Consider the following 27,285-nt stretch of genomic DNA (forward strand, 5'->3'; position numbering starts at 1 on the left):
GCAGCTGGTGGTTCCATTATGAAGAAAACCGAAATTGATGCTTATAATATTATTGATAACACTGCTTCCCACTCACATGAGTGGCACCAAGAAAAAGATATCGTTAGATCATCTAAAGCAGCTAGAGCCAATTCTAGCCATGACTTAGATTCCATTTCAGCAAAGATAGATGTTGTCGAGAGACGAATGGAAAAGATGACTAAGGATATACACTCAATACGAATTAGTTGTGAGCAGTGTGGAGGACCACATTTGACAAAAGATTGTCTCAGTATTGAACTAACAATGGAACAAAGAGAGAATATTTCATATCTAAACCAAAGGCCTGGAAATAATTATCAGAATAATTATCAACCGCCAAGACCAATTTACAATCAAAACCAGAACTATAACCGAAATCTTCCATACAACAACCAACAAGGTCCTAGCAATCAACAAGTATCCAACAATACTTACAACCAGCAAAGACCTAATTTTCAAAACAAACCACCACAAACTGATGATAAAAAGCCGAATTTAGAAGATATGATGACGAAGCTAGTTGAAACTCAAACGCAGTTTTTCACATCTCATAAACAAACGAATGAACAAAATGCTCAAGCATTTAGAAATCAACAAGCTTCTATTCAAAATTTGGAACAAGAAGTAAGTAACCTAGCAAGGTTAATAGGTGAAAGAAAACCGGGAAGTCTACCTAGTGATACAAATGCTAACCCCCGGAATGAAACAGCTAAAGCCATTACCACAAGAAGTGGTATTACACTTAAACCACCTGAAATACCTGTAATTTCTGATGAAGCTATTCCTACTCCACAAGAACCACAACCTGAACAAGATAAGGAAAAAGAACCGGTAGTTGAAAGGGTTAATGAAGATAACACAGTTAAAGCTAAACCTTATGTTAAACCATACCAACCACCACTTCCTTACCCGAGTAAAATGAAAAAAGAGAGACTTGAAGCCGAGCAATCCAAATTTTTAGATATGTTTAAACAGATAAATGTAAATCTTCCTTTTATTGATGTGATTTCAGGAATGCCTAGATATGCTAAATTTCTGAAAGATCTAATCACAAATAGAAAGAAAATGGAAGAACTCTCGGCTGTTACTATGAATGCTAATTGTTCTGCAGTACTGTTGAATAAGATACCAGAAAAACTATCTAATCCAGGAAGTTTCACAATTCCATATTTTCTGGGTAGTCTTAGTTCAATAGAAGCATTGGCAGACTTAGGTGCTAGTATAAATTTAATGTCGTATTCACTATACGCTAAACTAGACCTTGGAGAATTAAAACCAACAAGAATAAGTATATAACTAGCCGATAGATCAATAAAATATCCTAGAGGGATAATGGAGAACATGCTAGTTAAAGTTGGTACTTTAGTATTTCCAGTAGATTTTGTTATTCTGGACATGGAAGAAGATTCTCAAGTTCCTCTCATATTAGGAAGACCATTCTTAAACACGGCTAAAGCAATTATAGACGTGTTTGGTAAGAAACTGACCCTAAGTATAGAGGACGTGAGTGTTAGCTTTTCTGTTGATAAAGCAATGCAACAACCGCAATCTGCAGATGATACATGGTATTATATTCAAACTATAGATTCACATGCAGAATTATTAGAAGAATTTCCAGAATTGCAAGGAACAGGAGAATGTTCTTTAGGAGAAGGAACTGAACCAATTGATAAAGCTAAAATGTTAGCTACACTAATGGCTAATGGATATGAATCAACAACAGAAGAAATTCAAATGTTAAAAAAAGAAGACAGATATCGATACAAATCATCGATAGAAGAACCTCCGAAATTAGAGTTAAAGCCACTTCCAAATCATTTGGAATACGCTTATTTACATGGTGAATCTGAATTACCTGTAATAATATCATCTTCTCTTACTGAAAATGAGAAATCACAACTCATTTCTGTGTTGAAAGCTCATAAACCAGCCATTGCATGGAAGATTCATGATATTAAAGGAATAAGTCCTTCATATTGCACACATAAAATCCTTATGGAAGAAGGTCATAAAACGTATGTGCAACGCCAACGAAGACTAAATCCTAATATGCAAGATGTTGTTAAGAAAGAAATTATTAAACTGCTAGATGCAGGTTTAATTTATCCAATTTCTGATAGTCCATGGGTAAGCCTAGTTCAATGCGTGCCTAAGAAGGGTGGCATGACTGTCATTACAAATGAGAAAAATGAGCTTATTCCTACTAGGACTGTAACAGGATGGCGTGTGTGTATTGATTATAGAAAATTAAATGACGCTACCAGAAAAGATCACTTTCCCTTACCTTTCATTGATCAAATGTTGGAAAGATTAGCCGGAAATAGTTACTATTGTTTTCTTGATGGTTTTTCCGGATATTTTCAAATTCCAATAGCACCCGAAGACCAAGAGAAAACCACGTTCACGTGCCCTTATGGTACTTTTGCTTACAAACGCATGCCATTTGGACTTTGCAACGCCCCTGCAACCTTTCAAAGGTGCATGATGGCGATTTTTCACGACATGATAGAAGAATGCATGGAAGTTTTCATGGATGACTTTTCAGTCTTCGGTGATACATTTGAAACATGTTTAGTTAATCTTGAACGAATGCTTATTAGATGCGAACAATCAAATCTAGTTCTTAATTGGGAGAAATGCCATTTCATGGTTAAAGAAGGCATCGTTCTTGGTCATAAAATCTCAAAGGAAGGAATTGAAGTGGATAGAGTTAAAGTAGATGTAATTGCTAAACTTCCACATCCCACCAATGTTAGAGAAGTTAGGAGTTTTCTAGGGCATGCCGGTTTTTACCGACGTTTCATAAAAGATTTTTCTAAAATTGCCACTCCTATGAATAAACTCCTAGAAAAGGATGCTCCATTCATCTTTTCAGATGAATGTATCAAATCTTTTAATATTCTTAAAGAAAAACTCACTAATGTGCCGATCATGATAACTCCAAATTGGAATCTACCGTTTGAACTTATGTGCGATGCAAGTGATTTTGCAATGGGAGCCGTTTTAGGACAAATGATTGAAAAACGATTTCAACCTATATATTATGCTAGTAAGACGTTACAAGGAGCACAAACAAATTACACAACTACTGAAAAAGAACTCCTTGCTATTGTCTTTGCTTTTGACAAATTTCATTCATATCTCGTTCTAGCTAAAACGGTGGTCTATACCGACCATTCTGCTCTTAGATACCTATTTTCGAAACAAGATGCCAAACCAAGATTAATCCGTTGGATCTTACTCTTACAAGAGTTCGATATTGAAATCCGAGATAAAAGAGGAGCAGAAAATCTCGCCGCTGATCATCTTTCTCGTCTTGAAAATCCCGAATTAGAAGTTCTAAATGAATTGGCTATACAAGACAACTTTCCTGATGAATATCTATTGAAGATAGATTATAATGAAATTTCATGGTTTGCAGACTATGCAAACTACTTAGTATGTGGATTCCTTGAAAAAGGATTATCGTACCAAAAACGAAAGAAATTCTTTAGTGATATAAAACACTATTTCTGGGAAGATTCACATTTGTTTAAAAGTTGTCCCGATGGAATAATACGCCGATGTGTATTCGGAGATGAAGCTAGTAAAATCTTAAACCATTGTCACACAGGACCAGCAGGAGGGCATTATGGGGCTCAACTAACAGCAAGAAAAGTTTATGATGCTGGATTCTATTGGCCTACAATTTACAAAGACACACACCTTCTTTGCAAATACTGTGATGCTTGTCAAAGGGCCGGAAAAATAAGTCAACGTGATGAAATGCCACAAAATGTCATTCAAGTATGTGAAGTATTTGACATCTGGGGTATTGACTTTATGGGTCCATTTCCAAAATCTCATAATAATCTCTATATTCTCGTAGCCATTGATTATGTATCTAAATGGGCGGAAGCACAAGCTCTCCCAACTAACGATGCACGAGTTGTAGTCAACTTTTTAAAACGTCTTTTTGCAAGGTTTGGAACACCGAAAGCTTTAATAAGTGATCGGGGAACTCATTTCTGTAATAATCAACTTGAGAAAGTTCTTAAAAGATATGGAGTAACTCATAAAATCTCCACTGCTTATCATCCACAAACAAGTGGACAAGTTGAAAATACCAACCGAGCTTTAAAACGTATTTTAGAGAAAATCGTAGGATCAAATCTGAAGGAATGGTCCATTAAATTGGAGGATGCACTCTGGGCTTTTAGAACAGCCTACAAAACTCCAATTGGAACCACACCTTTTAAACTCGTTTATGGAAAAGCATGTCATCTTCCAGTAGAAATTGAACACAAAGCATTTTGGGATTTGAAGACATGTAATCTTGATTTACATGAAGCTGGACGTCTAGGATTAAGTTAATTAAACGAATTAGAAGAATTAAGACAAGAAGCATACGAAAATTCGTTAATCTATAAAGAAAGTACGAAGAAATGGCATGATAAAAGAATCAGAAGTTCAAAAGAATTTAAAGAAGGAGACAGAGTTCTTCTTTTCAATTCACGATTCAAGCTATTTCCTGGAAAATTGAAATCAAGATGGTCTGGACCATTCATAGTCAAAAGAGTTTTCCCATACGGAACAGTAGAATTAATAAATTCAAATGGGATTGAATTTAAAGTTAATGGTCACAGAGTTAAACATTACAAAGATAGTTCGATGGAAGTCGACAACGAAGTTAATCACAATTTCGACACCACAGCTAACTAAGTGTGGGGAGAATCAAGTCTTTAAAGGATAAAATGTATTTCTGTTAGAGTTAGATTTTCTGTTTTCGTGTAGTTCTCGAAAATGGAACCCGAATGGTCTTTCCCTAGCAGACCCTAAAGAACTAGTCTTCTCCTCCCATTCTGAATTTTTATTTTTTTTTTAGGTTTTTACGAAATGAAGACTTCATGTGAACTAAACCATGGTCTAATGCTACACGCTTTGATCACTAAACGTAATAATGACACACTTCCGAGTGAACTGGTATCAGTAATAAGAGAAAAATTGGACGGAGTAAGAAAAGAATCCAGATGCGAAGATAATAAGTTACAATTTGGTAAAGGAAAATCAAAATCCGTAGCGAAAAGAAGAGCTCGACACCTTGAAAGATGTCACAAATGCGAAAAATGGTCACACGAAGGTAAATGTTCAAATAATCAAACCTATTCAAACACCGAATTTGTTACTTTATGCAGAGATGGACCGTTCATATGTTTAGAAGGAAAAACATTGAATGCTCGAGGTTACGCCTATGTAGCCATGGAAAATCAATTAGTCCGACTATCTTATGAGTGGGTTAGAGCATATCACTAAGAATACTATCTCACAGGTAAGTTTGTACAGTTTTTATTTTTATTTTTATTTTTAACCTTTTAATAATAAACGCTAATTTGCTCGCTATAAAGTATTAAATTGGTATTCAATAAAATTAGGTCTTGCGACCGAAATTATTGATATCATACAAAAATTTATTACATCACTGTGAAATTTAACGTTTATTCTTAAGGTATAAATATCTTTAATCAATCAACCCAAAATATTTCAAAAATTCGTCATGAGTTAAATTAGGTTATGGAACCGAAATTACTTTACCGAAAAGAGGGGCGCATATTTTTGATAATATTTGATTGATTAAAGTGGGATAAAAGCCAAAATATTTTTAATTTTATTTTTACCATTTTTTTTAAATTAATATATAAATATTAATTTAATATTGTAAACTTATTTAAAATTGTAAATATTTGAAAAATTAATATAAGTTTGTATGTATAAAAACAAAAATATAATTTAAGTTTGGTGTGAATTTTTAATATGAATTTTTAATTTTATGCATTTTAAATTTAAGTTTGGTGTGAATTTAAAAACAAAAATTTACTTTATTTCGTTAAGTTAAAAATATGATTTTTAAAATTCGTCTTGAGTTGAAGACTAGGTCTTTGAATCGAAATTGCTTTACCCAAGGGAGGAACGAGAACTTTTATTATCATTATTTTTAATCTTATTGAATTAAAGTATGCCAAAAACATTAAAAAAAACCCAAAAATCTTTACTTTTAAAACCGCGTTTAAAAAGTGACAAATTTTAAAATTTTGTCGAGGGACGGACTAGGAGAACGTTCCGAAACCACCTCGTCCAAAATAACAAGGGAAACAAAATTTTAAAATTAATTTATTAATTTGTTTTATAAGTTAAAGATTTCTAAAAAAAAAAAATCCAATATGTTTGGAAACTTTGGTAAAATTTAATCATTTTTCTACGCTAATCACCCTCAATAATTTAAATTGTTACTGATTTCTTGCAAATGAGGGCATTGCAAGATCTTAAGTGTGGGAAGGGGTTAAATTCTTTCGGAATTTTAAAATTTTTTAATTTAAACACTTGGTTACCATTAAAAATACTAGTAACGTAGTTGTTGCATTAGAATCTAGTGCTCTCTGATAACAAAGAACAGCCCTAGTCTTATATACTGACTACCCACTTCTAGTAAAAAATTTTGAAATTTTTAATTAAATGAACTCAAAATCATGTTTATACATATTTATGAATGATAAAACTAGGTGTTAACACCGACATTATTGTTACCTTGGAAAGGACATAAATTGAGAAACAAACCAAAATATTAAAATTCATTTAAAATGGAATAGAGGACAATAAAAAGGAAAATAAAAGCCAAGTGTGAGAAAATTTACCAAGTTATTTTAAACATATGTCACATATTTCTGTAACAAATAATTAAAGATACTTTTGCTTTGGACTAAACTAAACAGATTTACCCGATTTACTGTAAGAAAGATGGATCTACACGATGAATCAATTCCATCATTAAAAGGAAGTAAACTCTTCCGAAAAAGACACGCGCTTCTTGATTTAGGTCATGAAGTTGTCGTCCAGACCAGCTGTAGGTTGACGAAAAACCTAGAAAAGTCATCTCTAAAATCAGCAGGAAATCCACGGACCTCAGCATAAAACAGGGTCGCCAAGTGGTCAGACTTATCCTAACCATGAGAGGATCTGTCTTGTAAAATGGGGAGGACGCCGTGCAAATTAGCTGGATAAGACTAATGAATCAGATCCCCAGAAAAGGATAATCTCCTTAAAAGATCAAAAGTCAGCTTTTAAGCCTGATATTACTCAATCCTTGAGATTGACCTTAAAGATTGAGAATTCAAACTCATGGAATTCAATGATATCTAAACTCGAGCTTGAACGAGAAAATATTTTGATCAAAATTACAAACCGATTTGTTTTCTAAAAACCCATTTTCAATGTGTTCATTACCATTGAACGTAAAATCCTAGGAATTCACCTGGAATTCATTAGGTCACCTGAACCAAATCGGGTGTCAACCGTAAGAACGGTGGTTGCATAGCATGGTCGGAGACAGGACCTTGTGCCAGACCGGAAAATTATAAGGGTGAGCTTTACTATTGCTCCTACAAAGGATAGTAATTGCGTCCGACACGTTATAGACCATAATTAAAAGCATGTCAGGGGACATTGCCTTAACAACAGTTGCTTGTTCAATGCTTTCCTTTACAACCGGATGGTAGTTTATCGAAAGGTAATATACGGAGCAAGTATGCTGGACGTGTTGCCTTTCCAATACAAGGTTAGCAAGTGGGTGACACAAAACCGCAAGTTTTGAGCTAAAATTTTCAAATCTGAAACCCACCAAACCCACAAAAAGAATTTGCAAACACCGGTGAAGGGTTATTCCGGAAAACTTATCTAGGGTAAAAACTAGATTTAATTTTCAAAAGATCAAATGTTTTCATAAAGATCCAATTTCCTTAATGGATCTAAATTTTTATAGTCATGTGGGATTGTAAACCACATCGTTACTACCATTGTTTATACCGTAGTAAAGAAATCACTGATGTACAAAGTGTGAAGAATAAAGAAGTGATTCTAGTATTTCAAGACTATATTGCTTGAGGACAAGCAACGCTCAAGTGTGGGAATAATTGATAATGCTAAAAATGAACATATATTTCATAGCATTATCTCTCAAGAAAGACAAGCTTTTAGTTGCAATTGTTCTATTTACAAGTGATATTCGTTTAAATAATAAAAGGTGAAGACAAAAGACAGATTCGACGAATTGAAGACGCAAACGACCAAAAAGCTCAAAAGTACAAAGTACAATCAAAGAGGTTCCAATTATTGATAAGAAACGTCTCAAAATTACAAGAGTACAAGATTCACAACGCAAAGTACAAGATATTAAATTATACGCAAGGACGTTCGAAAATCCAGAACTGGGACCAGAGTTAACTCTCAACGCTCGACGCAACGGACCAAAAATTACAAGTCAACGGAGTACAAGAATATAATATAAAATATATATAATTAAATTTAATTATATATATTATATTATATAATAAATAAATAAGCAGCCCACATTTTTGTAGACTTTTGAGCCTCCCCAGCTGGCCATGCGATCACATGAGCCTGAAGGGCAAAACTCATGCGATCGCATGAGGCCCTTTTCCAGTTCACAAGGCCTATAAAATGTGGTGCATCATTCAATATCCATCAATCTCTCTATCTATATGTAAACGTATATATATATATATATATATATATATATATATATATATATATATATATATATATATATATATATATATATATATATATATATATATATATATATATATATATATATATATATATTTATATTTTAATTTTAATTTTAATTTTAAATTCTAATAATAAGGGTATGTTAGCGAATGTTGTAAGGGTGTAAGTCGAAATTCTGTCCGTGTAACGCTACGCTATTTTTAATCATTGTAAGTTATGTTCAACTTTTTTAATTTAATATCTCGTAGCTAAGTTATTATTATGCTTATTTAATCTGGAGTAATCATGATGTTGGGCTAAAAATATTAAAATTGGGTAATTGGGCTTTGTACCATAATTGGGGTTTGGACAAAAGAACGACACTTGTGAAAATTAGACTATGGGCTATTAATGGGCTTTATATTTGTTTAACTAAATGATAGTTTGTTAATTTTAATATAAAGATTTACAATTGGACGTCACTATAAATAACCATATACACTCGATCGGACACGATGGGCGGGGTATTTATATGTACGAATAATCGTTCATTTAACCGGACACGGGAATGGATTAATAGTCACTAGAATTATTAAAACAGGGGTGAAATTATGTACAAGGACACTTGGCATAATTGATAACAAAGTATTAAAACCTTGGATTACACGCAGTCGATATCCTGGTGTAATTATTAAACAAAGTAATAAAACCTTGTTACAGTTTAAGTCCCCAATTAGTTGGAATATTTAACTTCGGGTATAAGGATAATTTGACGAGGATACTCGCACTTTATATTTATGACTGATGGACTGTTATGGACAAAAACCAGACGGACATATTAAATAATCCAGGACAAAGGACAATTAACCCATGGGCATAAAACTAAAATCAACACGTCAAACATCATGATTACGGAAGTTTAAATAAGCATAATTCCTTTATTTCATATTTAATTTCCTTTATTTTATATTTAATTGCACTTTTAATTATCGCACTTTTATTTATTGTTATTATATTTAATTGCACTTTTAATTATCGTGCTTTTTAATTATCGCAATTTTATTTTCTCGCACTTTTATTTATCGCAATTTTATTATTGTTATTTACTTTACGCTTTAAATTAAGTCTTTTATTTATTTAATATTTTACATTAGGTTTTAACTGCGACTAAGTTTTAAAATCGACAACCCGGTCATTAAACGGTAAAAACCCCCTTTATAATAATAATATTACTTATATATATTTGTATTTTTATAAATTTAAACTAATATAGCGTTAAGCTTTGTTTAAAGATTTTTCCCTGTGGAACGAACCGGACTTACTAAAAACTACACTACTGTACGATTAGGCACACTGCCTATAAGTGTTGTAGCAAGGTTTAAGTATATCCATTCTATAAATAAATAAATATCTTGTGTAAAATTGTATCATATTTAATAGTTTTTCCTAGTAAAATAAAAGCTATTTCATATACACCTCGCATAACATCACCAACTAACCGTATCATACGCTTTTTTAAAATAAACCTTGAAATCATCATGTTTCTTCTTCTTCTTGTAGCAATTAATTAGCTCATTAACAATCAATGGTCCATCAATTATTTACCTACCTTTAATGAATGCATATTGTTCTTGAGAAATGACTTTATCAATAACGATCGCCAATCTATTATAAAATATCTTCGTAATAATTTGGTATTGCACCCCTATTAAGGATATTGGACGGTAATCCTTTATATTTGAAGGATTAATAACTTTTGGAATCAATGTTATAAATGCGGGAGACAAACCCTTTGGTAATCTGTTAGAATCAAACGCATTTTTGATTAACACCCATAGCTCATCTTTTAACTGATCCCAAAAAAAATTTATAAACAAAAACGTGAATTCGTCCGGTCCCGATGATTTATCACTTCCACAATCCCAAACCGCATTCTGAATCTCTTCTAAAGTTATGTATTTTTGAATTGACTCATTATCCTCCGCATTTAACTGTTTCTCTGTTTGAAGCATAGGAATTGGATCATTAGGTGACACACTTGCAAATTTTACCCGATAAAATTCTTTAAATGAATTTTTGATTAAGTTCGGTTCCGTAACCCAGACACCATTTAACGATAAGCCTTGGATCGTTTGTTTGTTCCACTGGTGCTTTAACATTCCATGAAAAAACTTCGTATTTCATCCCCTTCTACTCTCCATTTGATCTTTGTTATTTTGAATCACATCCATATCCTCAATATTTTGAATATAGTGTAAATCTTGCATTGAATCCACTCTTTATTCATACTCCACGTCCCCTGCCACCCCTTCATCAATCATTTTTTCAACTTCACCTATTAATTCTTGTAACACCTTAGCTCTTGATTTGGTGCGTTTATTATTAACACATGACTTGATATTACCTTTTTGATACTTTCATTTATCATGGAAACTCCCATAATCTTTAAAGTCCCGCGCCTCCATAAGTTGAATAATGAGTTCATCAAACCCCTCCATATTAATCCATGAATGAAAGAATTTAAAAGGTAACGGTCTAAAGTCAAGCTTTTGATCGTGTATCATTATACGAAACTGATCTGAACATACCCAATTTAATGCAACCAAATTCAAATATGACAAGGTATCTACCACATTATGAAATACGAGTATTCTATCGATCCTACTCATTTTTCTTGCCTCTTTGTTCATCCGTGTAAAACGGCTCACATTAAACGGTATATCTTCCAACCCGACATTATCAATGAAGTTATTGAAAAAGTTCGTATTTTCCCTATAAAAGTTGGATCTGAACCTTTCACTTTCACACCTTACCTCATTCATATCACTAAACTTGATGCATTCACCTTCATTATTAGGATAAATTGCATCAACCAATCCCATAATCTTTCCTTGGCATTCGAATTATGAGGTCTGTACATTTACCATAATCGATACTACTCGACATCACCCATCTACCTTTTACTATTACAAAGTTATGATCACACCACACTCTTTCCTTAACAAAGATATTTGGATCCCATATTGAAATAATTCCACCCGACATACCACGCTATAACGAACACGCATAGTCAAAAGCGTAATTCCCTCACAGTTTTAATACGAAACAACTCCAATCTTGGCATTTTTGACTCTTATACTCCTAAGAAATAAATGTTGTAAGTAACTAGAGGGGGGTAAATAGTTACTTAATACGATTTTCAAAACTTTTTCGATGATCAACAAGATTTGAACAATCCTTGATCAACTTAATCAACTAAAACCCAATGTGTGTACTGTTTATGTTTATAGTAATGCGGAATGTAAATTAAAAAACATAAACACAAGGATTTATAGTGATTCATGTGGATGTTAACTAATCCACCTTAATCCACTCCCCGATTCACTAATCGAGAGTTTTGCTTCACTAAGCCTCTTTCTCCAAATCCGATGGAGATTCGATTTACAAGCCTTGTACTCCTTTATAGATAACAAACCTAATCCTTCTATCCCGTCGAAAGATTACCTCTAGCTTAGATCAACTTGTCTTCACCTTAGACAAGTATTAATCCCCAATAGAATTAATCAACTTCCTAGTTCCCTTTAAGGAAGAAGATAACTAAGCTAGCTTATGCTTCTAATTACAAAGTACAAGACTCACCCTTTCTAGTGATGACAATCCTAACATGTAACGTCCTCCCAATAGGGTCTGGAAGAAACGTTACTAATATCAAATAAACCAACATATTATAATACGAGAACAATACTAAATGATAAAATTAACTGGAATGAGTACGCAGCGGAAAATGAAATGTCGTTACAAAAGAAATATGTAATTGTTTAAATGCAGTAGTAATAAATGCGATAATATCTTGATCCTATGTCCAAGTAGCATCACATAAGCAGTAGATAGGAAAGCTTGAATTAAACATCACCTGAGACAAAACATGCTAAAGTGTCAACCAAAAAGGTTGAGTGAAGTTCATAGGTTTAACAAAAGTAGTTATCGTTGTTTTTAGACCACAAGATTTAGTTGTAAAGTTGATCTCCCGCAGGATCAAAAAGTAGATCTCGCAGATCCAAAAGTTATGCCAGTGCATGATATTTAGACTAAACATTCAAGTTTGCCCCATGACAAGTTGTGTCTGTCCTTGTCGGTTTAATTTCATTATCAAGTAATACAAAGACTTAGTCAAATGTATCGGGGACGTTACTCCCGCTAGGCCTACCCCCAATAAATAAGCATGCCGCAGCACTTAAAAATATCACTGTAGGGACTTAGTCGGACATAGCCGGGTATAGCATAGTTTTAACAGTTGGTACTTGTGTCTAAATTGTAAATAGTAAAAGCAGCATGTGTCTCATCCCAAAAAGTTAAATAAGTTTGCTAGCAATAAAGAGTGGGGCTATGAATTCACCTTAGTAAGTAGAGAGAGAGTTATTCCTCGGAATAAAGAGTTGAACGAGTGAGCAGGAAAGTCAACCTATTGACATTTAAGAGTAGTTAAGTGTTTTGCCCATGTTTAAGTTTAAGTATGTGTTTAAGTATAGTTTGTTTTACTAAGTTTCTATTCCTAGTAAGTTACTATTTTTATAAAGTTTCCATTTTTAGAAAGTTTCTTATTTTACTAAGTTTCTATGACTAGAGAGTTTCTACTTTTATGAGTGTTTTCCATTTTAGGATACTTGCTGTATTAGATAAGCTTCCAATCACCCCTTTCCCTTCGAATGGCTAATTTAGATCTAGGGGCTTAAGCCATAGGACCCTTTAAATAGAAAATCCAAACCCTCTGCCTAGAATCTCTTAGAAACCATTCGTCAAGAAAGTTCGAAGATCTATACATCTCTAATACATATCCCAAAATGTTTTTGTGCTACAATATAAGTAGTAGGTTATAGGTGCTAGTAATAGTAATAGTGTATACATGTTAAGTACTAGCATAAGTAGTATTAGGGTTTAAGGTTTTAATATGTATATGTATATATAATTCGTATATATATGTATATATATATAAAAATATATTTTTTTTTACATGTATATATGTATATATAAATCTAGGTGTGTTTATGTATATACTTATGAATAACAAGTTTATAATATGAATATGAATTAACAAAGATTAAAGTTTATGTAAATAGTTTAGGGTTTATGTTATACCTTTGAAGATTCAAGATAATTAACAAAGAAAAGATGAACACGATGAAGATGGAAGATCAAAGCCTTGAAATCTTGAAGAACTCCTTGAAGATTCTTGACGAACACGAAGAACAAGCTTGAAGATCCGAATACCACAAGAGAGGGAGAGGGAGAGATTGTTTTTGAGAGAGGATTTTGGTGTGATTTGTGAATGAGAAACTAGGAGTCTAGGAGTGTTTATATAGTGCAAGTATTAGAGTGTTAGTCAACATAAGGATGTTCTAATTAATGATTTTATTTTGTTTTATAATTTTTAGTCAATAAAAGGTGGTACTAGTTTATAATTAGTCAACATAAGGATGTACTAGTTTATACTTTATTTTTAGTCAACATAAGGATGTAATTGTTTAAGATTCTTTAGTCTCATTATTATTACTATTATTATTATTATTATTATTATTATTATTATTATTATTATTATTATTATTATTATTATTATTATTATTATTATTATTATTATTATTATTATTATTATTTACATTTACTACATGATAAGTATTATTTTCTTTTTACTAATTCATGACTTGTATTTATTTTTATTTAGTTCCCAATTGTTTTATTATTTATATAAATGTCACTTTTTATTTATTACTTATAGATTAATAGTTATAAATAATATTACTGAAATGCATAAATTTTAATTAGCAGTGAGTGTCGAATAAAAATTTATTATTTGGTCAACGTTAAATTGATTGTGTATATAACAACCCTTAAATAATTAATACATATAGTCAGACAGTAAACCCTAGGGTCATTTCAGTAATTTCAGAAGTCAAAAAGTGAGGGTTGTTATATAACACAATTCCAAGGATTAATACAACACTAAGTAAACTCACAAAGATAGTAATTTGATAGTAAGTTTACAACCCCCTTCTACAATCTATGAGATTATAGAACTTCTCTTGCTAATCACAAATACATGTATATAAATTATGATCATGTAATTCTATGATGAATTTGAGTTGAAGCATGCAAGAGGGTCAAGTCCTCAAAGTTCTCCAAGTCTTGCTATTTATATAGAGAGATAAAAAAGTAGATGTTGCTGCGACTCAGCCCATGGTCGACCGTGGGTCAACCGCACGTGGTACAGTCCAAAACACTTATCCATTGTATAGACGTTTGAATTAGTTTTGAACTCAAATATTTGGACTCTTTAATTCATTTAGTACTTGCAAAAGTGTTCATTTACCTTGGATGTGTTGCCTTGATAGTGACTTGTCATGTTCAAAGTGTTAAGTCTAACATTCTAGGATACAAGTCATGATAATCATTTGAGGCAATCTCAGTTTTGTCATAATCTTTTGTTTGTAATCAACACATTTGCTAAAGTCCTATTGGTTGGTCAATATGTCATTGATGACTGATATCGGCTAAAAAGTCACGTTTTCACCTCGGTATTAAGGCCCACAAACAATAAAGTTCCAAACTTTATCGCCAAAACACCCGCTTCATCGACTAAAATTGAAGAACAAGTGATTACAAAGACGGTGCAAGAAGAATCAAGTAAATCGGAGCTAAAACGAAGATTCTAGAACAAAAACAGTGAAAGACAAGAAATCAAGTTACGATCCAGCAAATCAGCAAGCCAAATGGCTTGCCAAACGGGCTGCCAAATGGCCTGCCTGGCTTGCAAACGGCCTGCCACACGCCCAGATTAAACGGCCCCTGCAAAAGGGCTGGTCTGGCAAATGGCCCCTGCAAACGGCCTGCCAGCCATTTGCAGGCAAATTTTAAGTCTATTTAAAGGGTCTTTGTCATTCATTCCAACACACACTTCTATTCACTTCTTTCTCTCTCTTGTACAATATTAGTCATACTCTCAAGGTCTTCGACTCCGTACGGGAAACCTAGTACCCGGAGAAGAACGCCGAAGATTGTATTAGGAGCGGTCTGGAGTTTGAAGTTGTCACTTTTGTATTCAGAACTCGTTTAATCTACTGGTACTTCTATCCTTTGTCTTTATATAATGTCTTTCATTATTATGCCTTGTGATACTGTTGCCATGATTAGCGAGTAATTATCTTTAGTGTATATTATGATGTAGTCAGTTATAATGTCGAAATTATATTATGGCTTGTGTATGTTGTCAAAATGCTTTTCGATTATGCTTTGAACTCAATCGCTTTTCCAACTAATAGAACGTAGTTATTGGCTCTGTTATTGGGAAGTCGCGAACCCCAATTCAGAGTATACTATTTGTGTCACCCCTTGGTAAGAGAAGTCTATCGGATACAATGTGAGTTTGACTGAGGTACACTGATTGTAGTAAGTCCACGAAGCCTTGGACTCCGACTGAGGACTCTTTCGTAGTGAAACATCTAACTAGACCCCTAGTACATTGTCGGTCCTAACCATGCTAGTGTAGGCATCAAGCATATAAACTTCGTACGTGCACGCTGAAGCACAAGGGTTATTGTAAGCTGCACCTCTGCTAAGTAAGGCCATGGAACACGGTTAGTGCTGACTAGTACACTTCACCATAACACGGTCTCAAGCATTGCACCCCGCTTGAGGGATTCTTGGTTAATTAAGGAACTGTTTGTTCGAACACATAAAGGATTGGACCGTTAGGATAACCGAACGTGTTTATGGAAGTCACTAGACTTAGCCATGGTGTTCTTTATGGTTGAACTCTTTTTAAGGGTCTAACTATCTTTAAAAACCAATCATTAACGAAAGCATCGAGGCACATCGAGGCACATCACGTCTCTCGGATATGGAAAACCATGAATCCCATTACGCTTAAGAAAGTTTAGACCATTGTGGAATGTTAATACGTCACCCAACCGAGTCGCTCAATTGGATGGGCCGTCTGAACGTGTATGCCTATAGTCAAACTGTACAGGCGTCGGGGGTAAGGGACGTTGCTGTCTATTCAGAATCTTCAAGCCTATCGCATTACCCAGTGACATGTCTTATGACAGGGGCGTTTAGGACTAGTGTAATGAATATAAGGTCACTGCCTATCCATGAGCCAGCATTCCATAATCCCGGCAAAGTAACTGATGAAATCATAGCATGCACTTGTTTTAGCCTTATCTGAATTACAAATTTTATCGTAGTTACTTTACTTTATCTTATAAACTAGAAAACCCAAAATTAAGTAATAATCCACTACTCCTGCACCTTAAAATTATCTTAAGTTTAGATATAGGTTCGATTCTACTGATATCTCAAAAATACGACTCTAGGTCTTACTTCCCTTACCCATAATAAGTAGTAAGATTTAGGCCCCGCTAAATATAAATTTAAAACTATTGCCTCCTCTCTTGGTAGTTGATTCTGACGCCTTGCGGACTAACTACACCGCATAAACAAAATCATTCATTTCGGCCATATCAAGGAGAAGACGAGTTTTTGGCGCCGCTGCCGGGGAACTGGTATCAGTTAATACTGCTTTCTATCAAACTCATTCACAAGCATTTAGTGGTGTCTAAGAAAGACAATTATACACGGACTTGGTTGTTGGATTTTCCTAACAGCCTCCAATTATAGTGGAACCAAAAGGATCCTGCCTCTCCGTAGTCGGCCTGGCCACTTGGTTTGTTGAATAGTTCGAGCAAAGCTCTGTTATCAAAATACCAGGGAATCAGTAGCAAGAACCAAAAACCTTAGATTAAGATTACCTTAGATTACTTATTAAGATTACTTTAGGTTAAATTAGGAACTTAGCTTATCTGCTTAAAATTTAAAAACAAAAAGGCATACCCAGTGTATGACCCAAACCCAATCTAGACCAGGGCCATCGTTTTTCGTACCTGATCCACACGCAATAATCTCTAAAGCATGCAAGGAAGCACGAATCAAAAAACAAATGGCATTACGCGTTACTTTAGCAGAAAACACTAAACCCTCGATTGAAGGTCGAGGAGGACCGATCAGATTCCCAGAGATTCAAGGACACTCGTTTGAGTTAAAACATCACATTATACAGCTCATCCAAAATGGTTGTCAATTTCATGGATTACCGAATGACGATCCAAATTCTCACCTTTATAAATTCATATCTCTTTCGAACTCCTACAAACAGTCAGGGATAGGACAAGATATAGTCCAGCTAGACTTGTTCCCCTATTCTCTCACTCATCATGCACAAACATGGTTTGAAGGATTGGAAAAAGATTCCATCACGTCATCGACAGAGATGGCTACTAAATTCCTTACAGAATATTTCCCTCCTTCTAAACAAATCAAACTCAAGAATGACATCATTAACTTTAAACAAAGTTATGATGAATCTCTTTAAACTGCATGGGAGCGATTCGAAACCCTACTGAAGAAATGCCCTAATCACCAGTTAGAACGGTCAGCCCAAACATGTACCTTCTAAATTGGTCTTACGGTAAATCATAGGACGACGATCGATGCCGCTGCTCAAGGAAATCTGATGAACTAAACCGCAGATGAAGCATGGGAGTTGCTCGAGAATATGACTATGCATCATCATGACTGAAAAAGTTGTGAAACAACTTCATCATCTGCACCACTCTCCGCACTTAATAATCAAACGGAGGCCATCAAATCTCTCACGGACAAGATGGAGTCTCTTGCAAAACAACTCGGAGAATTAAAGACGCAGCCACAGCAGGTTAACTAGGTCCAGGACTGTGTTAGTTGTACCAACCCGCAACCCACTGAAGAATATCAAGTTGAGTACGAGAACCCTGACGGTTCTGTCTGTTACGTTCAATACCCAGCTCGTCAATCAAATCCCGGATTCAATCAACAACCTAGGGTTAACCAATTCCAAAGAAGCAACCAACCTTTTTGCTATCGTTACCCACCTTATCCACCCCAACAGTCTCAATTGACCTACGATCAACCACTTCTACTCACTGGGCTACCAGCTGAGGAAAATTCCCCAACCACCCAGATTACAAAAGTAACCAACCCTACTCTCGGAGCTGATTATCAGTTGACACAGTTTATCCAAGGATAACAACAGCTAAATCAGAGAACATCATCTAGACAGGACCAGACAGAGATAGTAATGAGAAATCAATTGGCTCTGCTCAAAAGTCTAGAAATGTAGCTTGGAAAACGCCTTGAAACCCGACCACAAGGAAGGTTACCTAGTAATACTTTCCAAAATCCCTACGTAGAAGAAGCTAAGCAAATGGATTCTGTAATCCCAGACGAAGAACCACGGAGAAGGTCAGCTGGGCTCAAGAACAAATCGACATATACTCAAAAGTTTTCCGCTGCAACACCAGTGCGTGTACCCTACCCTGGAAGGCTACAGGAGGAACCATCCAAGCTTGATTCCTTCAAACTCGATGGAAGATTCCTGGACACCGTATCTAAAGTTCCCAACCAGAAGAAATATATCAGAAGGCTTCTCTCTACAAAGGAAAGGATACCAGATTCTAACAAAATTCGGTTGATTGAAGAATGCTCAGCAGTACTCAGAAACTCTCTACCGCAGAAGCTAGGAGATACAGGCCAATTCATTTTCCCGTGTTCAATCTACCAATCTGGAACCATTCATGCACTAGCAGATTTAAGAGCAACTATCAACCTAATCCCCTACTCTCTCTATAAGAGATTAGAGTTAGGAGACTTGTCACCAACTAAAATGACAATCTAACTTGCTGATCATACAATCCGATACCCTAAGGGCATAGTTGAGAACGTCATGGTGAAAGTCGACAAATTCTTGTACCTTATGGATTTCGTAGTAATGGACATTCAGGAAGACCTACACAAACCTATAGTATTAGGAAGACCTTTCATGAATACGTCTAGGACTGTCATCGATGTGTACAATCAAACCTTGATCCTATGATAACATGGGGAGAGCGTCACCTTCAAAATTGACCGACCTGCCGATCTTTTTGGACAGGCAGAGATGTTTGCTATTTTCACCAGACGGATCACTTCCGATGATGAGTCCCTACCACCATCCGAAGATATCGAGATGGGTGTCGAATCACAGTCTGCTGACGACCCAGAAATGGAAGAAGAGGATCCCAATGAAGAAATAGAGGAAGAGGAAGATCCTGAGAAGGAAGAGGAAATGGAAGAAACTACGATGATACCATATCTAAGCCAGGAACTTCAAGAAGAATTAATGAGGCTCGAGACAAAAGATCACAGTTTAATCATTTGCTTCAATAAGAAGACTGATAAGGTTAAGGTTAAGGATATTGAAATTGATCCCACAAGTATCAAAGTGAAGAACCAGAATACTGAATAAACCCGTTCATCAGACAAATCTTCAGATGACTATTATACCAATGATGACGAGGAAGAGCAACATGAAGACATTCTGGATAACTCATATTCTCCATCCGAACCAGATTAGGAGGAGATGGACTCTTCTTCAGATCGAATTCTGATCATATCTACTCACGCCAACATGATAACCTTCATCAATGACACCAATGAATTTGAAGATATTCTCGAAGCCATCTGTAAATCAACAATTGATTTCACGCTACGCTTAACCGAACAAATCATGGCTATCAAAGATGAATACAACCTCTATCTACAAAGCGAAGACAATAATGCTGAAATCCTAGAAGAGCGCATTCAAGACTTCATCAATACACTTCACGATCATATCTACCGCGAAGAAAGGCAACGAGAGCACGATTCAGTAGTTCGCACTATTCTAGAGACAAGATTCTGTCGAGATCAGAAGGTGATTTACTCTAAGGTCTACAATGCCTTAGCTAGATCTGCACTTCCGTTCTCAGCCAATCAACGAGCACTACTGACTCTCATCCGGAAGCATATGGATCTTTCCAACAGACGCCTGACTTATCACTCTGACTTGCAAATGATCGAGGATATCCACTGCTTTTACGCTCTCTTGGAAAGAGATAATTTCGAAAGCACACCAGAGAGGCTGGTGATTTACGTAACGATTGATCACCACACTGATCTGATTATTAAAGAGTTACGAGACGCAGTCACAGAAGAAGAAAGACGCAACAATCCATTTTCTCATCTTGAACCAGACGAGTCAACATTGCCACCTACGTTACAAAGCAGATAGCACGTATCTTCCACGAATCCACTGATCCACGGATCCAAGTTTCACATTTAAAGCTGGATGTCAGGAGATATATTCAAAGACGGTGACATTAATGCTCGGATCAGGATTGCTTTTCACTTCTTTTCAGCTTCGCCTTCTGACCAATCTGTGCAAAGCTACAGAATCTTACTGTAGAGATCAACATTCCGAAGATTTCAAAATACTGAAGATACAGTTTCTGACACTATTTGAAAACCTCCGAAATGAGCATCCTATCAGAGAGATAATCACCACAAGAACCACCTCTATGATTGACATTCATGAATAAACCAGCAAAGCCGTGGACCATATTCTCATCGGACTTTAAGACTTATCACGAGCCAAGACTGCACAGTACATATCTTTCAAAAGATCTTTAAGAGAAGTACTGGATTTGTTACCACTATTGGTCCGACATTTTCTCAGAATTTATCTACCAAGACTCACATTCCCTCGAGAAGACCAAGATTACAACCACCAGCGAGGAATGTTTGCTTTCTAAGCAGCACTACGGTCGAGCCAATGACCTTAAACAAAAGCGCTTCTCGGGAGGCAACCCGTGCAATAAAGTAGAGTAGAAGAATAAAAGAATGACAAGTGAGCTGATAAATAAGGGACGAGACTTCCAAGCCAGCCAGCTTCTTCACAGACAACCACGTCTGCTGGGGGTACTCCTTTCTTCCTGTTACTAGTTCAGATTTTAAATTATACCGCATCCTAGCCTATCACTAATTGTGGGATCCCAACTCAAATAAAAACTAGACGAATAATCCCAAATCTTCAACTAAAACTCCTAAGTGTGGGATACACTAGGAACATTGAGGACAATGTTCGTCTAAGTGTGGGATGTTGGTATAATCTTTTTATGCTATATTTAAATAACCCATTACGAAGATTTCAAGTTCTTAAGCCAAATTTCAAATTTTTAAACAAAAGAAAGCCTTTTCGAAAAAGTATTTTTGAAAACCTGAAACGTTTGTAAATAAAAATAAGGCTTAAGTAAGGTGGAAATCTTGTTAGGATGAACCGAATCTCTAAAAGAGCATTGCATGACTATGCATTATCGACCTAAATTGATTATGGTGAGGCACCCAAATAAGACCAGAATTCATCTTTAATGCTTCACTATTTTCCGTTGAGAGTGCCAATGTCTGTGCTCGGAATCAGAACTTGCTCTAGATCTACATTTTCAAGTAACGAAATGTGATTCGGTTATAATCAGAAGAGCTAAGCCATTTGTCAAACAACTATTTCACATCCCCGCTACTTCTACCACACCACATCATCTATACTATCACCTGAAAAACCCCAAAAATGAGATCCCTTCTGAAAACCCGATGTTATAAACTTCTCAAGTATCACGGCAAAGGTCTTGAAAAAGTTTACCGGCAAAAAGTTTCTCGAGATCAAATCTCCAAAAAAAATAAATAAATAAATAAATTCAAGTTCTGAAAAAAGGAGCAGAACTTATAAAGAGAAACGTCGAAGAAAAACTTGATCATGAATGCCTATCACTCCAAAAGGAAGAATGTCTCAACAGTGCTTCTCGAAAATTTTAGCACTCCTATCTATCTTAAATTTTCCCAAATTCCGAATAAAAGTCTCTTAAGACTATATTACCCTTTTTCTCACCCCTTAAAACAACTTCACCACCACTCCAAAATCCCTTTCGATCATTGACAAATGACCTAGAAGCAATGGTTACTACCGTGTTCTCATTAGTGGCAAGGATTTGAGTCTTTATCAAGCTTATGACGATGGGTGCAACATGACTGGCTATGAGTGAATTCATTTCTTAGATCTATAGGGAACCCTAAACACTTGAGTAATTTGAGTGACCCGTGAAAGCTAGCCTAAGTCATGTAACCTCCACGCAAGCTTACAGAGATAGTTTCAACCCTAACATAGATAACTCACCTTATCTTTCGCTCTTATAATAAAAAGCAAACCACTTAGGCTATTAGAAAAGAAACTCCGAAAAGATTTCTTAAGGTAAAAATGAAGTTTGCTTGAGGACAAGCAAAGTCTAAGTGTGGGATATTTGATATCGGCTAAAAAGTCACATTTTCACCTCGGTATTAAGGCCCAAAAACAATAAAGTTCCAAACTTTATGGCCAAAATACCTGCTTCATCGGTTAAATTTGAAGAACAAGTGATTACAAAGACGGTGCAAGAAGAATCAAGTAAATCGGAGCTAAAACAAAGATTCTAGAGCGAAAACGATGAAAGATAAGAAATCAAGTTACGATCCAGTAAGTCAGTAAACCAAATGGCTTGCCAAACGGCCTGCCTGGCTTGCAAACGGCCTGCCACACGCGCAGATCAAACGGCCCCTGTAAACAGGCTAGTCTGGCAAACGGCCCCTGCAAACGGCCAGCTAGCCGTTTGCAGGCAAATTTCAAGTCTATTTAAAGGGTCTTTGTCATTCATTCCAACACACACTTCAATTCACTTCTTTTTCTCTCTTGTACAATATTAGTCATACTCTCAAGGACTTCGACTCCGTGCGGGAAATCTCGTACCCGGAGAAGAACGCCGAAGATTGTATTAGGAGCGGTCTGGAGTTTGAAGTTGTCACTTTTGTTTTCAGAACTCGTTTAATCTACTGGTACTTCTATCCTTTGTCTTTATATAATTTCTTTCATTATTATGCCTTGTGATACTGTTGCCATGATTAGCGAGTAATTATCTTTAGTGTATGTTATGATGTAGGCAGTTATAATGCCGAAATTATATTATGGCTTGTGTATGTTATCAATATGCTTTTTGATTATGCTTTAAACTCAATCGCTTTTTCAACTATTAGAATATAGTTATTGGCTCTGTTATTGGGAAGTCACGAACCCCGATTCAGAGTACACTATATGTGTCACCCCTTGGTAAGAGAAGTCTATCGGATACAACGTGAGCTTGACTAAGGCACACCGGTTGTAGTAAGTCCACCGAGCCTTGGACTCCGACTGAGGACTCTTTCGTAGTGAAACATCTAACTAGACCCCTAGTACATTGTCGGTCCTAGACCATGCTAGTGTATGCACCAAGCATATAAACTTCGTACGTGCACGCTGAAGCACAACGGTTGTTGTAAGCTGCACCTCTGCTAAGTAAGGCCATGGAACACGGTTAGTGCTGACTAGTGAAATGTCCCGTTCATATTGATTATAAACGTTCCATATTAATTGATTTTGTTGCGAGGTTTTAACCTCTATATGAGACGTTTTTCAAAGACTGCATTCGTTTTTAAAACAAACCATAACCTTTATTTTATCGACAAGGTTAACAAGACACCACTTAGATTATTCAGAAATGATAATTTAACAAATATCACACTTACACACTACCAATACATATTGGTTTATAAATATTAATATGTTACAACAAAATAAATCTCGAATGCAGTTTTAAACAATATTATACAAGCATGTTGACACCAAATCTTGTCCATATAATAGCATACAACAGCGGAAGCTCTTAATAATCACCTGAGAATAAACATGCTTTAAACGTCAACAAAAATGTTGGTGAGTTATAGGTTTAACCTATATTTATCAAATCGTAATAATAGACCACAAGATTTCATATTTCAATATACATCCCATACATAGAGATAAAAATCATTCATATGGTGAACACCTGGTAACCGACCTTAACAAGATGCATATAGAATATTCCCTATCATTCCGGGACTCTCTTCGGACATGATGAATTCGAAGTACTAAAGCATCCGGTACTTTGGATGGGGCTCGTTGGGCCCAATAGATCTATCTTTAGGATTCGCGTCAATTAGGGTGTCTGTTCCCTAATTCTTAGATTACCAGACTAAAAAGGGGCATATTCGGTTTAATAATCCAGTCATAGAATGTAGTTTCATTTACTTGTGTCTATTTTGTAAAACATTTATAAAACTGCATGTATTCTCATCCCAAAATATTAGATTTTAAAAGTGGGACTATAACTCACTTTCACAGATTTTTACTTCGTCGGGAAGTAAGACTTGGCCACTGGTCGATTCACGAACCTATAACAAATATGTACATATATATCAAAGTATGTTCAAAATATATTTACAACATTTTTAATACGTTTTGCTGTTTTAAGTTTATTAAGTCAGTTGTCCTCGTTAGTAACCTACAACTAGTTGTCCACAGTTAGATATACCGAAAATAAAGCAATATATATTATCTTGAATCAATCCACGACCTCGTGTATACAAGCCTCAGGCTAGATCACAACTCAAAGTATATATAATATTTTGGAATCAACCTCAACCCTGTATAGCTAACTCCAACATTACTACATATAGAGTGTCTACGGTTGTTCCGAAATATATATATAGATGGGTCGATATGATATGTCAAAATATTGTATTCGTGTCTATGGTATCCCAAGATTACATAATATATTAAAATACATGTATAATACAATGTGAGTTATCTATGATATGATTAATATAGATTTGTTACCAATTTTCACGTAGCTACAACAAGAAAAATTATCCAATCTTGTTTTACCCATAACTTCTTCGTTTTAAATCCGTTTTGAGTGTTTCAGGTTGCTATGGTTTCATATTGAACTTAAATTTATGAATCTAAATAGAAAAAGTATAAGTTTATAATTGGAAATACAAGTTACAAGTCATTTTTGTAAAGGTAGTCATTTCAGTCGAAAGAACGACGTCTAGATGACCATTTTGGAAAACATACTTCCACTTTGAGTTTAACCATGATTTTTGGATATAGTTTCATGTTCATAAGAAAAATCATTTTCCCAGAAGAACAACTTTTAAATCAAATTTTATCTTAGTTTTTAATTAACTAACCCAAAACAGCCTGCAGTGTTACTACGACGGCGTATATCCGGTTTTACGGTATTTTTTGTGTTTCCTGATTTTAAATCATTAAGTTAGCATATCATATAGATATATAACATGTGATTAGTTGATTTTAAAAGTCAAGTTAGAAGGATTAACTTTATTTGTGAACAAGTTTAGAATTAACTAAACTATGTTCTAGTGATTACAAGTTTAAATCTTCGAATAAGATAGTTTTATATGTATGAATCGAATGATGTTTTGAACATCATTACTACCTTAATTTTAGTAGGTAAACCTACTGGAAATTAGAAAAATAAGTCTAGCTTCAAAGAATCCTTGGATGGCTTGAAAGTTTTTGAAGCAGAATCATGACACGAAAACAAGTTCAAGTAAGATTTCCACTCGAAATAAGATTGTTATAGTTATAGAAATTGAATCAAAGTTTGAATATGAGTATTACCTTGTATTAGATAGATATCTTACTATAAATAAGAAAGATTTCTTGAGGTTGGATGATCACTTTACAAGATTGGAAGTAAGCTAGCAAACTTGGAAGTATTCTTGATTTTATGAAACTAAAACTTATAGAATTTATGAAGAACACTTAGAACTTGAAGATAGAACTTGAGAGAGATCAATTAGATGAAGAAAATTGAAGAATGAAAGTGTTTGTAGGTGTTTTTAGTCGTTGGTATATGGATTAGATATAAAGGATGTGTAATTTTGTTTACTTGTAAATAAGTCATGAATGATTACTAATATTTTTTGTAATTTTATGAGATATTTCATGCTAGTTGCCAAATGATGGTTCTCACATGTGTTAGGTGACTCACAAGGGCTGCTAAGAGCTGATTATTGGAGTGTATATACCAATAGTAAATATATTTAGAAGCTGGGTATTGTACGAGTACGAATACGAGTGCATACGAGTAGAATTGTTGATGAAAATGAATGAGGATGTAATTGTAAGCATTTTTGTTAAGTAGAAGTACTTTGATAAGTGTCTTGAAGTCTTTCAAAAGTGTATGAATACATATTAAAACACTACATGTATATACATTTTAACTGAGTCGTTAAGTCATCGTTAGTCGTTACATGTAATTGTTGTTTTGAAACCTTTAGGTTAACGATCTTGTTAAATGTTGTTAACCCATTGTTTATTATATCTAAAGAGATGTTAAATTATTACATTATCATGATATTATGATGTATTAATATATTTTAATATGATATATATACAATTAAATGTCGTTACAACGATAATCGTTACATATATGCCTCGTTTCAAAATCCTTAAGTTAGTAGTCTTGTTTTTACATATGTAGTTCATTGTTAATATACTTAATGATAAGTTTACTTATCATAATACCATGTTAACTATATATATATATATATATATATATATATATATATATATATATATATATGACATCATATAGTTTTTACAAGTTTTAACGTTCGTGAATCACCGTTCAACTTGGGTGGTCAATTGTCTATATGAAACCTATTTCAATTAATCAAGTCTTAACAAGTTTGATTGCTTAAAATGTTGAAAACACTTAATCATGTAAATAACAATTTCATTTGATATATATAAACATGGAAAAGTTCGGGTCACTACAGTACCTACCCGTAAAATAAATTTCGTCCCGAAATTTTAAGCAGTTGGAGGTGTTGACGTATCTTCTGGAAATAAGTACGGGTATTTCTTCTTCA

This window comes from Rutidosis leptorrhynchoides, chromosome 4, assembly GCF_046630445.1.
Source record: "Rutidosis leptorrhynchoides isolate AG116_Rl617_1_P2 chromosome 4, CSIRO_AGI_Rlap_v1, whole genome shotgun sequence".
Lineage (NCBI taxonomy): Eukaryota > Viridiplantae > Streptophyta > Magnoliopsida > Asterales > Asteraceae > Rutidosis > Rutidosis leptorrhynchoides.